Source organism: Glycine max, chromosome 1, assembly GCF_000004515.6.
Source record: "Glycine max cultivar Williams 82 chromosome 1, Glycine_max_v4.0, whole genome shotgun sequence".
Lineage (NCBI taxonomy): Eukaryota > Viridiplantae > Streptophyta > Magnoliopsida > Fabales > Fabaceae > Glycine > Glycine max.
The window spans coordinates 6284173-6295524 of record NC_016088.4 but is presented as its reverse complement, the minus strand read 5'-3'; the positions used below and the strand labels follow the sequence as shown (position 1 = coordinate 6295524).

At 33.0% G+C, this 11352-nt stretch overlaps 1 pseudogene; it reads left to right on the top strand.

Annotated features, from left to right (window-relative positions):
- Positions 1-1445: 1445 nt before the first annotated feature.
- LOC106799447 (uncharacterized) lies at positions 1446-10206 on the top strand (annotated as a pseudogene).
- Positions 10207-11352: the final 1146 nt, after the last annotated feature.

Genomic DNA, 11352 nt, shown 5'->3' with positions numbered 1-11352 from the left:
CAAGTCTGAGCAACTGGAAAGGCTTTTCCTGATTCTGAGGTATATTTGGTGCTCTCTATTTGATTGCTGACTTCTGGTTCATGTCATTTATTGATTATATAGTTTGCATATTTCAGGGTGATCAAATTCATGCTATTTGTAAATCGGACCACCTCAAGTCTTGGAAAGCTGATTTGAAAGAGAATTGCACTTATGTTATGCATAATTTCAAAGTTGTTAAGAATGATGGTCAATTTAGAGTGTGCGAACATGAGTACAAGTTATTTTTTATTGGAGTGACGGTTGTTAGAGAAGCTAATTTGCATGAACTGCCTTTTAAGGAATTTAGATTTGTTGAATTTGCAAATGTTGTTGCTGGCAATTTTGTGTCTGGCCTGTTGGTTGGTGAGTACAGTCACAATTTGTGCTTTCATTTTGATCATAACTTCTTTAGGTTTTTTTCGATGACCTATTTTCATTTCTAGTGGTTTAAGATATTATTGGGGTCGTTGATCAGGTGGTCTTTCGGCATGTTTCATCGAAAAATACCAGGGTTGTTTTTAGAATGAAGGATTTGAGGTTATGGTTAATCACAGTTTTTGCTATCTCCTGTGTATATTTGGTTATTTAGAGTTTATATTGTTGAGAATTTTATTTTTCATTTTGCATGGTGCTTATGTCTATCTTATCCTTATGAGGTGATGGATGTAATGTTGTTTCTTTGCTGTAGTGGTGAAATTTTGTCTTGCACACTTTGAGAGAATTACTGTACTCAGTTCCTATCCTATTTGAATGAACGTGGGGATGATGGGCCGATGGTTATTATATTGACACATGCCAGAATAAAAGATGCACAAGGTAAGTATGATATTTTATTTGTTGATTTGGATACTCAATAGCTGAGTTTTGTTGTTGCTGTTGTTGGCATTTACAGGAAGTTATCCAGCTTCAGTGAGCAATTCCTTCAAGGCGTCAAAACTATTGATTAATGATCCTATATTGGAAATTCAGGAATTTAAAGAGAGGTATTTTGCTTATCATCTTTGCTCTGTGGTTGTTAAATTCGTGTGGCAATCGTCTTGACTGTTTTCTGTTGCTTTATTCTATTTATTCGATTGGCTTAGGCTTTTAGATTTAGGTGTTGAGGTGAGTCGAGTTTTGCTACCTGGCGATCAAGCAAGCTCACAAGTTTCAGGGGGAAGTCAGCTATCATAAAAGGATTCGTTTCTTTCAAAGGCTGAAGCCAAAACTATTTTAGAAATCAATGTCATTTCTGAGGTGGACCTGTTATCTGTGTTTATTTTATATTCATTGCAGTTGGAAGTCGAATTTGGCTAGATTTGTTCGCATTCATATATTATAGCTAATGTGTCTAACAATGGCATTTTATTGTTGGCAATTTGATTGTTATGGTTTTTTAAAAGGACACTGTTTGTGTTACGGTGGGGACTATTAGCAAAATAGTCATGGATAACCATTCATGGTGTTATCCAGCCTGTGCTCAATGTCATAGGAAAACTGACATCCAAACAGGACCATTCACATGTGGATGTGGCAAGGATAATGATCAACCTGTTCTGAGGTAATTGGAGTTTTAGTCCATTAACATGTTTTATTCAGTATTTTGTTTTTGACTGGCATCTAAATTGGTAGGTATAGAGTTGAAGTCATGGTTACCCAAAACAATGAGAGTAGAAATTTTTTGCTCTGGGACCATGAATGTGCTAAATTGATTGGTGAAACAGCTGATGATGTGAATAGGGTCAAGATTGAAGTATGTTCATGCTTTATCATATGCTGCTTCTCATTTTATGTATTATATTTTGTTCTTCGAGTTGTAACTGGCAGCTGGTGAATTTGTGTTGTTTCTGGCAGGATGGTGATCTTGATTTGAATGCTTCCCCTCAAGCACTTGACAAATTGTTGGGTCATGTGTTTTCTTTTAAGGTCAGGATTCAATCAAATTTCAAAAATGCAGTTGTACTTAGATACTCTAAAGACCTGGATTTGATCAATGCTGTTCTCGAGATGCTGCCTGATAGTGAGGTGTTCTTTTCTAATATCTATTTTAGTCGTTGTTGTCATGATGATATGATTCATGAGTTTGACTATCATCAACTTATATATGGTGCAGGCATGTTCCAAAATAGATCCTTCCAATGTTGATTGCAATGATGCTACGCATGCTGAATGTGTGAGTTAATGTTGCTGTCATGAACATTGATATCTTATATTTTTTTTATTTACCAGTTTATGCTTTATGCAACAATCTCTGTCTGTCACAGCTAACCATGATCCGGTTGCGGGATTGCCTTTAACACCCAAAAAGCGGATGTCATCTGATGAAACCGATGATGAGTTAAGGAGCTCTCAAATTTCGCCAGCCCAACTATCGTCTAACAAATTAACAAGACATTCTCATAAGAGCTAATTTAACTGATTCCAGATTCTTATTGTTGTGTTTTCACGCTGCTATTAAAATATTGGCATATTGAACAGACAATTATGTAGTTTTTGTTATCACTGCATTTGCACATTTGAAAATCGGTTATTTTGGATTCATGCTTTTAGACGTTCTAAATTGAGATCTGTCCATATTGTGTTCCTGCTGTAGTATTGCAAGTTTTCTTATATTAAATATGGCATTGAAAACAATTGATTTTCCCAGTATTCTTTGTTTGGTTGTCCTCGATACAATTGAATTGTTGTTTATCATACCTTTGATGGTCTATATGGTTCTAACAAATTAATGGCGGAGTTAGCCTAAATAAAAAAACAGTGAAGGAGATAAATTGGTGTTCAAATAACATCAAATATTAAAAAACAACAAAGGAGGAAAATTTATAGCTACGTTGGCGATCATGTTGCTACTCGATATTCTCACGTTTTTAATCTGTTTCTTGATTAACTGCTTAATGAATTCCATTCCCATCTAAATTGCATGAAAATAACAGGAAAAAAAACCAGATTAAGAAAAAAATAGCATGCAGAGGATTGTGTCAAATTTTTAGTTTCAGTTTTCCTTCTCAATCGAGGTGCTCTTTAAATTAATCAAAGTTTCTATCCTGACATCATATTTCCTTATTTGGAATGTGTTTGCCATGAATGTTATCACTCCATTTTTGTAGCTATCACTGCTTTGCTAAAATCATGTGCTCGATATTTCAGTTGCAATTTTTAACTTCATTGATGGCTTACGTAACTTTAATCTTGATTTTAACTACAGCAAAGTAGAACTATATAAAACAGGTCTAATCTATGGCGAAGAGAAATCAAAGAAAAATTTGTGATGTGCTGGACAAGGTTACATAATGCCAAATAAAAGATGTAAAATAGAAATTTCATATTTCAAATTGAACACATGAGCTAATAGATTTGAGCGTACAAATTAAACAAATTTGTATTAGTGAATGGAAAATTCATCAACATATATACAATGTCTTCCATTGCAAGCTTAGTAGCAGTTACAGAAGTCAATATTTCCGCCAATAACTATGATCATTTCTACCTTACCTATTTTCCATCATGGCCTTGGTTTGTGTGTTTAGATTGCCACCAGAGTCCTAAATACACAATATCTTTCATTGCAAGCTTAGCAACAGCCCCAAAACCCAATTTTTGTCGAAACCAAGTGTCATGATTTCTATATTACCAATTTTGCTAGCTGTTGATGTTGCATCATAGTTTTGCTATGTCATCTACCTTTGGTCTCATCTCTTTACCTTACAATTCAGGCAATTCTATCATTACCCTTTTTCAATATATAGAATTGGCAACATGCAAACATATCTAATCCAGGAAATTCCACCACTAATAGTCAGCCTATAATCCATAACCAATGAAGTCCCCCATCTCCAATTTATTCCATCTTCTAATTTTATTGTAGTTTCTGCAGATTTAAAATAAGCGTTTGGTTCTTCGTTTTAACATAAATCTATTGTTTAGTTTATAATTCACCCAATTCTGCCTTTAGTCATTTTCAACATGCAGAACTATCAACATGCAAAGAGATCTGATTATACAAAAGCCAGGATCAACAGAAAACGTATTATGCAACAGAAGCGACATGGTCATGCTCAGTCATCTTCACAACCTACACTTAACTGCACTTCAGAATATAATAGTGAGACATCTCATATAGCATGTTCTGCAAGAAATCAATTTACTTAGTTGCCTTAATCACATTTTCTTTTGTTTTTTCTCTATTTTTTAGTGATTGCGTCTGATTCATCAAAAAGTGAAGATTCTGAATCCACACAAGGTACTGAAAAAAAAATGTTTCATCCTCTTTTTTGCTATGGTTTACACATTGCTATTATATGTATTTCTAATTTATGTCACCACTAATAGTCAGGCTATAATCAAGAAACAATGAAATGCTTCATCCTCGATTTTTTCCATCTTCTAATTTTATTGTAGTTTCTGCACATTTAAAACAAGTATTTGGATCTTCGTTTGAATGTGAATCTATTGTTTAGTTCACAATTAACTCAATTCTGCCTTTAGTCATTTTCAACATGTAGAACTATCAACATGCAAAGAGATGTGATTCTGCAAAAGCGAGGACCAACAGAAAACGTGTTATGCAGCAGAAGCAACATGATCATGCTCAGTCATCTTCACAACCAACAGTTAATTGCACTTCATAATATAATAGTGAGACATCTGATATACCATGTTCTGGAAGAAATGAATTTTCTTAGCTGCCTTAATCACATTTTCTTTTGTTTCCTCTTTATTTTGTAGTGATTGTTTCTGATTCATCAGAAAGTGAAAATTCTGAATCCACACAAGGTACTGAAAAAAAATGTTTCCTGCTCTTTTTTGCTATGTTTCAAATATTGCTATTATATATATTTCTAATTTATGCAGGTTCAAGTTCTAATTTTATGACTCCTTTCGAGGATTGTCAATCTCCAACTAATCAGCCTGTAATCAACACTGAAGGTAATGACTATAATTCTGATTTCCTGTTTCAGATGCTACAGTACATGTTCTTAAATTAATATTCAAAATTATGATCATGATATTGTACTATGATATTGAACAATTTCAGGATATTCTGATCTTGGTGATCAACTCATCCAATGTAGATATTGTAATGCACAAATGTGGTATGATGAAAGAATATCAAAAAATAAGAATTGTCTGAATCCAAGGTTCAGTTTATGTTGTGGAGATGACAAAGTTGAATTGCCATTATTACAAAATCCACCCCAATATCTGCAACAACTTCTATTTCATGATGATACAATTGATAGTAAAAATTATCAACATAACTCGCGAGCATACAACATGATGTTTGCCTTTACTTCTGCTAGAATTAAGCTAGATAAAACAATTAATAATTCAAGAGGACCTCCTACGATCAGAATACAGGGGCAACCATGCCATAGAATAGGCAGTCTATTACCAATGCCTAGGAAAAAACCCAAATTTGCACAGCTATATATCTTTGACACAGAAAATGAAGTGCAAAATAGAATTAATGTCATGAGGGTAGAAGTTCTTTTATTTTTGTTAGTGAGAAAATTATTCATTCACTTTCAATAGTTTGTGCAGTTATGAAATATTTTTAAAATATTGTTTTTTCAGTCAATATTCCGGAATTCAGAATCATATTGTTTCAGCTTTAAGTCACATGCTCGATCAACACAATTCTCATGCTAAAAGTTTTAGAATGGCCAGAGATAGATTGACAGCTGATCAAGCCAATAATATCAAATTGCAACTCATAGCTGCTCGGGGAAAAGATGGCCGTGTATATAATATGCCTAATGTTCCGGAAATTGCTGCACTTATTGTTGGCAATTTTCATCCAGACTCAAAAAGAGACATTATTGTTGAAACTCAAAATGGAGAATTACAAAGAATCCATGAACTTCATCCTAGCTATCTACCACTACAGTATCCTCTACTCTTTCCTTATGGAGAAGACGGATATAGAGCTGACATACTTCATTGTTGTACTTCATCCAGCAAAAAAAGAAAGCAAAACTGTCTGACAATGAGAGAGTGGTTTGCTTATAGACTTCAGTCCAGGTCAAATGAAGCACAGACTTTATTGCATTCTTGAAAATTATTTCAACAATTCATTGTTGAAGGTTATACCATGGTGGAATCTGAAAAACTTAGCTATATCAGAAACAACCAAAAGAAGCTTAGAGTTGATAAGTATTCTAGCTTACAAACTTCATTGGATACTGGAACAGCTAAAGGCTTAACCAAGGGAAAAAGAGTCATCTTACCCTCAACGTTTGTTGGGAGCCACGTTATATGGATCAACTTTACTTTGATGGTATGGCAATATGCAGTCATGTTAGTTTTCCAAATCTTTTTATTACTCTAACCTGTAATCCAAATTGGCCTGAAATTCGTAGATTACTTTCACCTTTGAATCTCAAACCGACAGACAGGCCAGATATTGTATCACGAATTTTCAGATTAAAATATGAACACATGCTGTCAGACTTAACAAAGGGTCAATTACTGGGAAAAGTGGTTACATGTAAGTTGACCATCATTTTATACTTAAATACAAATATAACTTGGTCGTTTGGCCATTTTTGTTTGTTGTATAACGCAGATATTAATGGCTAAAATATTACAATTTAACCAACGCTTTTACAGATATGAAATACATAATTATACTTACCATCATAACATTATCTTTTGTGAATCACAGATATGCATTTTATAGAGTTTAGTTGATAATCAATTTTTATACTTAAATTAAATACGAATATTAGTTGGTCATTTGGAGATTTTTCTTTGTTCTATAACGTAGATATTTATAGCTAAAATATTACAATTTAACCAACACTTTTACAGATATGAAATACAGAATTATACTTACCATCGTAACTTTATCTTTTGTGGATCACAGATATGCATACTATAGAGTTTCAAAAGCGAGGACTCCCTCACGTGCATTTATTACTATTTCTACATCCAGACAATAAATATCCATCTTCAACTGACATTGATAAGATACTATCAGCTGAAATACCTTCCCATCAAGATGACCCAGAACTCTACAGATTGGTGGAGAACCATATGATACATGGCCCATGCGGAATTTTACAACCCAACTCTCCATGTATGAAAGAAGGCAAATGCAGTCGTTTTTATCCTAAACAATTTCAGCCTCAGACTCTTTTGGATTCAAACGGTTATCCAGTCTATCATAGAAGAAACAATGGTCATTCAATTTCAAAGAATGGTGTTATCATTGATAACAGATATGTAATACCTTACAATCCAAAATTACTGAAAAAATATCGGGCTCATATAAATATTGAATGGTATAATCAAAGTACTTCAATCAAATATTTATTTAAATACATAAACAAAGGCTATGACAGGGTGACTGCTGTTATGCTTTCTGATAGCGATAATGTAGCTCAAAATGTAAATATTCAAAATGATGAACTTAAAGAATATCTAGATTGCAGGTAATTTCATCTTAACCTGCATAATTTATTATCTCACTATTATATTTACTAACCAACCTATATCATAGATGCATTTCTCCCTATGAAGCTGCTTGGAGAATATTTGCTTTTCCAATCCAGGGCAGAAAGCCTGTTGTTGAGAGATTGTATTTTCATCTTCCAGATCAACACAACATTATTTATGAAGATCATGATGATATAGATGATGTACTATCGAAACCAACTATTTCAGATTCAAAATTCCTAGCTTGGATGAACACTAATAAAGATTTTGATGAGGCCAGGAATCTAACTTATTCGCAATTTGTGTCAAAGTTTGTATATAATAAAAGAAACAGATCATGGCAACCTAGAAAAAAAGGATATACCATTGGAAGACTCATATGGGTACCACCAACCACAGGAGAATTGTTTTATTTAAGAATGATGCTTGGCAGTTGCAAATGACCTACTTCATTTGAGGATATCAGGACTGTTGCGAATATCCAATATCCAACATATAGAGAAGCATGTTTTGCAATGGGCTTTCTACAAGATGACAGAGAATATGTTGAGGCAATCAAAGAGGCCAAGGACTGGGGCACAACTAATTATCTAAGGAAATTGTTTGTATTAATTCTGTTAACAGGTGCCATGAGCAAACCTGAAGAAGTTTGGAATCAATGTTGGCATTGGCTAGCTGATGACATTGCATATCAATATACTAAATCAACAATCAACTCAGGTAGGCTGTAACAGTTTTTATGTTCCACAGCAATGGTCACAATCATTCACTACCAACTTAATTTTTATTTTTTATTGACTAACAACTTGCTTTTTTTTTTCTTAGAAGTACAGATCAATGATGATACTCTTAGAAATTTGACATTGATTGAAATTGAACAACTATTGCACATAAACCAAAGATCACTAAAGGACTATCCTACAATGCCATATCCTCAGGATATCAATCTCACATCCTACCTACAAAACAACTTGGTATTATCATAACTCAACTACAACCATGATGAAACGAGATCAGAATTTGAACATCTTTTTGCATCCATGACAAGCAATATACCTATTCATATATTATAAATTCTATTAATGACAGTTAACATCTTATAAAAAATGGTCATTGCGAATTATAAATTATATTGATGCTTTTATTATTCTATTAATAACAGGCAATCTACCCTCACTTAATTGTTTCCATCAATGACTAAATTAATCTTCATTTCAATATAACATCAGCTTTCCTACCAATGCAGATGAACAAAAAACAATTTATCATAGAATTATTCAAGCTGTCAACAACAATGAAGGAGGAATGTTTTTTCTATACGGATTTGGAGGCACAGGAAAAACATTCATATGAAGAACATTAGCAAGTTCATTGAGAGTAGAAAATCAAATTGTAATTATTGTTACTTCTAGCGGAATAGTCTCTCTATTATTACCAGGAGGCAGAACTGCACATTCCAGATTTAAAATTCCTGTACCAATTTTTGAAGACTCAACATGTAATATCCATCAAGGCACCGAATTAGCAGAATTATTGAACTAGACAAGCCTAATAATTTGGGATGAAGCACCAATGGCCCACAAATTCTGTTTTGAAGCGCTTGATCAAAGTTTAAGAGATATTATCATAGATAAATCAATGTCAAATCAAATATTTGGAGGCAAAGTTATAGTATTTGGTGGAGATTTTCGCCAAATACTACTAGTCATCCCAAGAGGAACGCACTTAGACATTGTAAATGCAGCAATCAATTCATCCTATCTATGGGATTCGTGTGAAATATTGACCTTGACAAAAAACATGCGCTTACACAGCAATCTAAAATCAGTTGATGAACAAGAAACTGCCACATTTGCTAAATGGATTCTAGACATTGCAGATGGAATTATAGATGATGAAAATGATAGTTATGCTACAATTCAAATTCATGCTCATCTACTCATTACTCAATATGATGATCCAATCACTGCTATAGTCAAATCAACATCCCCAGACTTAGATCAGCACCACAATAATCCTAAATTCTTTAAATCGAAGGCAATACTAGCTTCAACAAATGAAACGGTAGAACAAATCAATGATTACGTGCTATCCTTCATTCTAGGTAATTATATCCTTACTTATTTAATTGTCACTTGCTCAGACAAAAATATAACGACTGAAATTGTAATTTTGCAAATCATAGGTGACCACATGGAATATCTAAGCTCTGATTCCATTGATAAATCAGAAACCAGTGAGAATTCATATTTCCAATCAATTACTACTGAATTCCTTAATTCATTGAAAACATCCGGTTTGCCAACTCATTCTATCAAACTTAAAATTGGAAGTCCTATAATGTTGTTAAGAAACCTCGACCAAAATCAAGGTCTATGTAACGGTACTAGATTAGTGGTAACAAAGATGGCAAAACATGTAATTGCAGCTGAAATTATCTCAGGTAAAAACATTGGCCTCGCTGTTTATATTCCAAGAATGTCAATGTCTCCTTCACAATCACCCTGACCGTTTAAACTATTAAGAAGACAATTTCCGATTATGCTATCTTATGCAATGACAATAAACAAGTCACAGGGACAATCAATATCCATGGTTGGACTTTATTTGCCGAAACTGGTATTCACTCATGGCCAATTATATGTTGCATTGTCAAGGGTCAACTCAGCAAAAGGATTAAAAATTCTGATTCATGATGATGAGCAGAAAAGCATGAATTCCACCACCAATGTAATATACAAAGAAGTGTTCAGAAACATTAAAAGTTAAATTTCAGTTGTTTAATATCAGATTCAATTCTATTGTCATGCTTTTTCAAACAGTTCTATTCTTTAATAATCAATTGTTCAATATTATATTATCACTGCATTATATAATTTGAGTTATTACAACCTTCAATACAATTCAATTGATATTAAATATTGAGAATTGACAATCAATTTCAATTCTTTTCTGATGCTTTCTGAAACAGTGCTACTCTTTTGTGATCACTTCTTGCAGACAATTCCATTGATTTTAAATACTAAGAATCCACCAAGAATAACAACAACCAATCTATAATTTTTTAAATAACAATGACAATTCCATTCATATCACCACTTTCACCCAGACACACATCGAGAAAAATACATACATATATATACATATATATATACATACATATATATATATATATATATATATATATATATATATATATATATATATATATATATATATACACGTGGTTTTATTAATACCAAAATATGCTAGATCAGTCAAACATCTTATCTTTTAAATCACATTATAAATAAAAAACTAAGGATAAATAAGGCTGACTAACTAGCGGTAGTAGTAGTTAGTGGACTACAATCCTTTGGAACTTGATCTGTCTGGGAGAATTAGAGTCCTCACAGAAAATCCTTTTAATTTTGTTTTAATTTATTTCAGTTTGAATTTCAGTTTTTTTACTCTATCTTGCCTATTCTTCTCTATTTTCTAACGTGCCTCCATTTTATTGATTTTTTTAGAAACTGCACACACAACAGTTTCACAGGGGCATTAATTAAGAAGATATGGGTAATGGTAGAGTTGATACTGCAATTACTTCAAGCACGGGAACGTGTAAAATACTTTAATGATTAGGTGAACTTTACATTATTAATCTATTAATTAATCTATTAAGCTGAAAACCTTATGGAAAAAATTAACGAATTTAAGGCCCAACTATTATATGCACACCACAAATAGCACTAAAGTCCAATCACTTCTGAAACCATTCAGAAAAAAACCGTTCGGTTACTTCCACAACTATTCACGTTGAGGCTCTTCATATCATCACTGCCTTTCACATTCAAGAAGCAACTATTCACTTACACCGTTTCCAACATAAACCTACCGCCACTTATGCCATCGAAAAGATAAATCAATTAATCA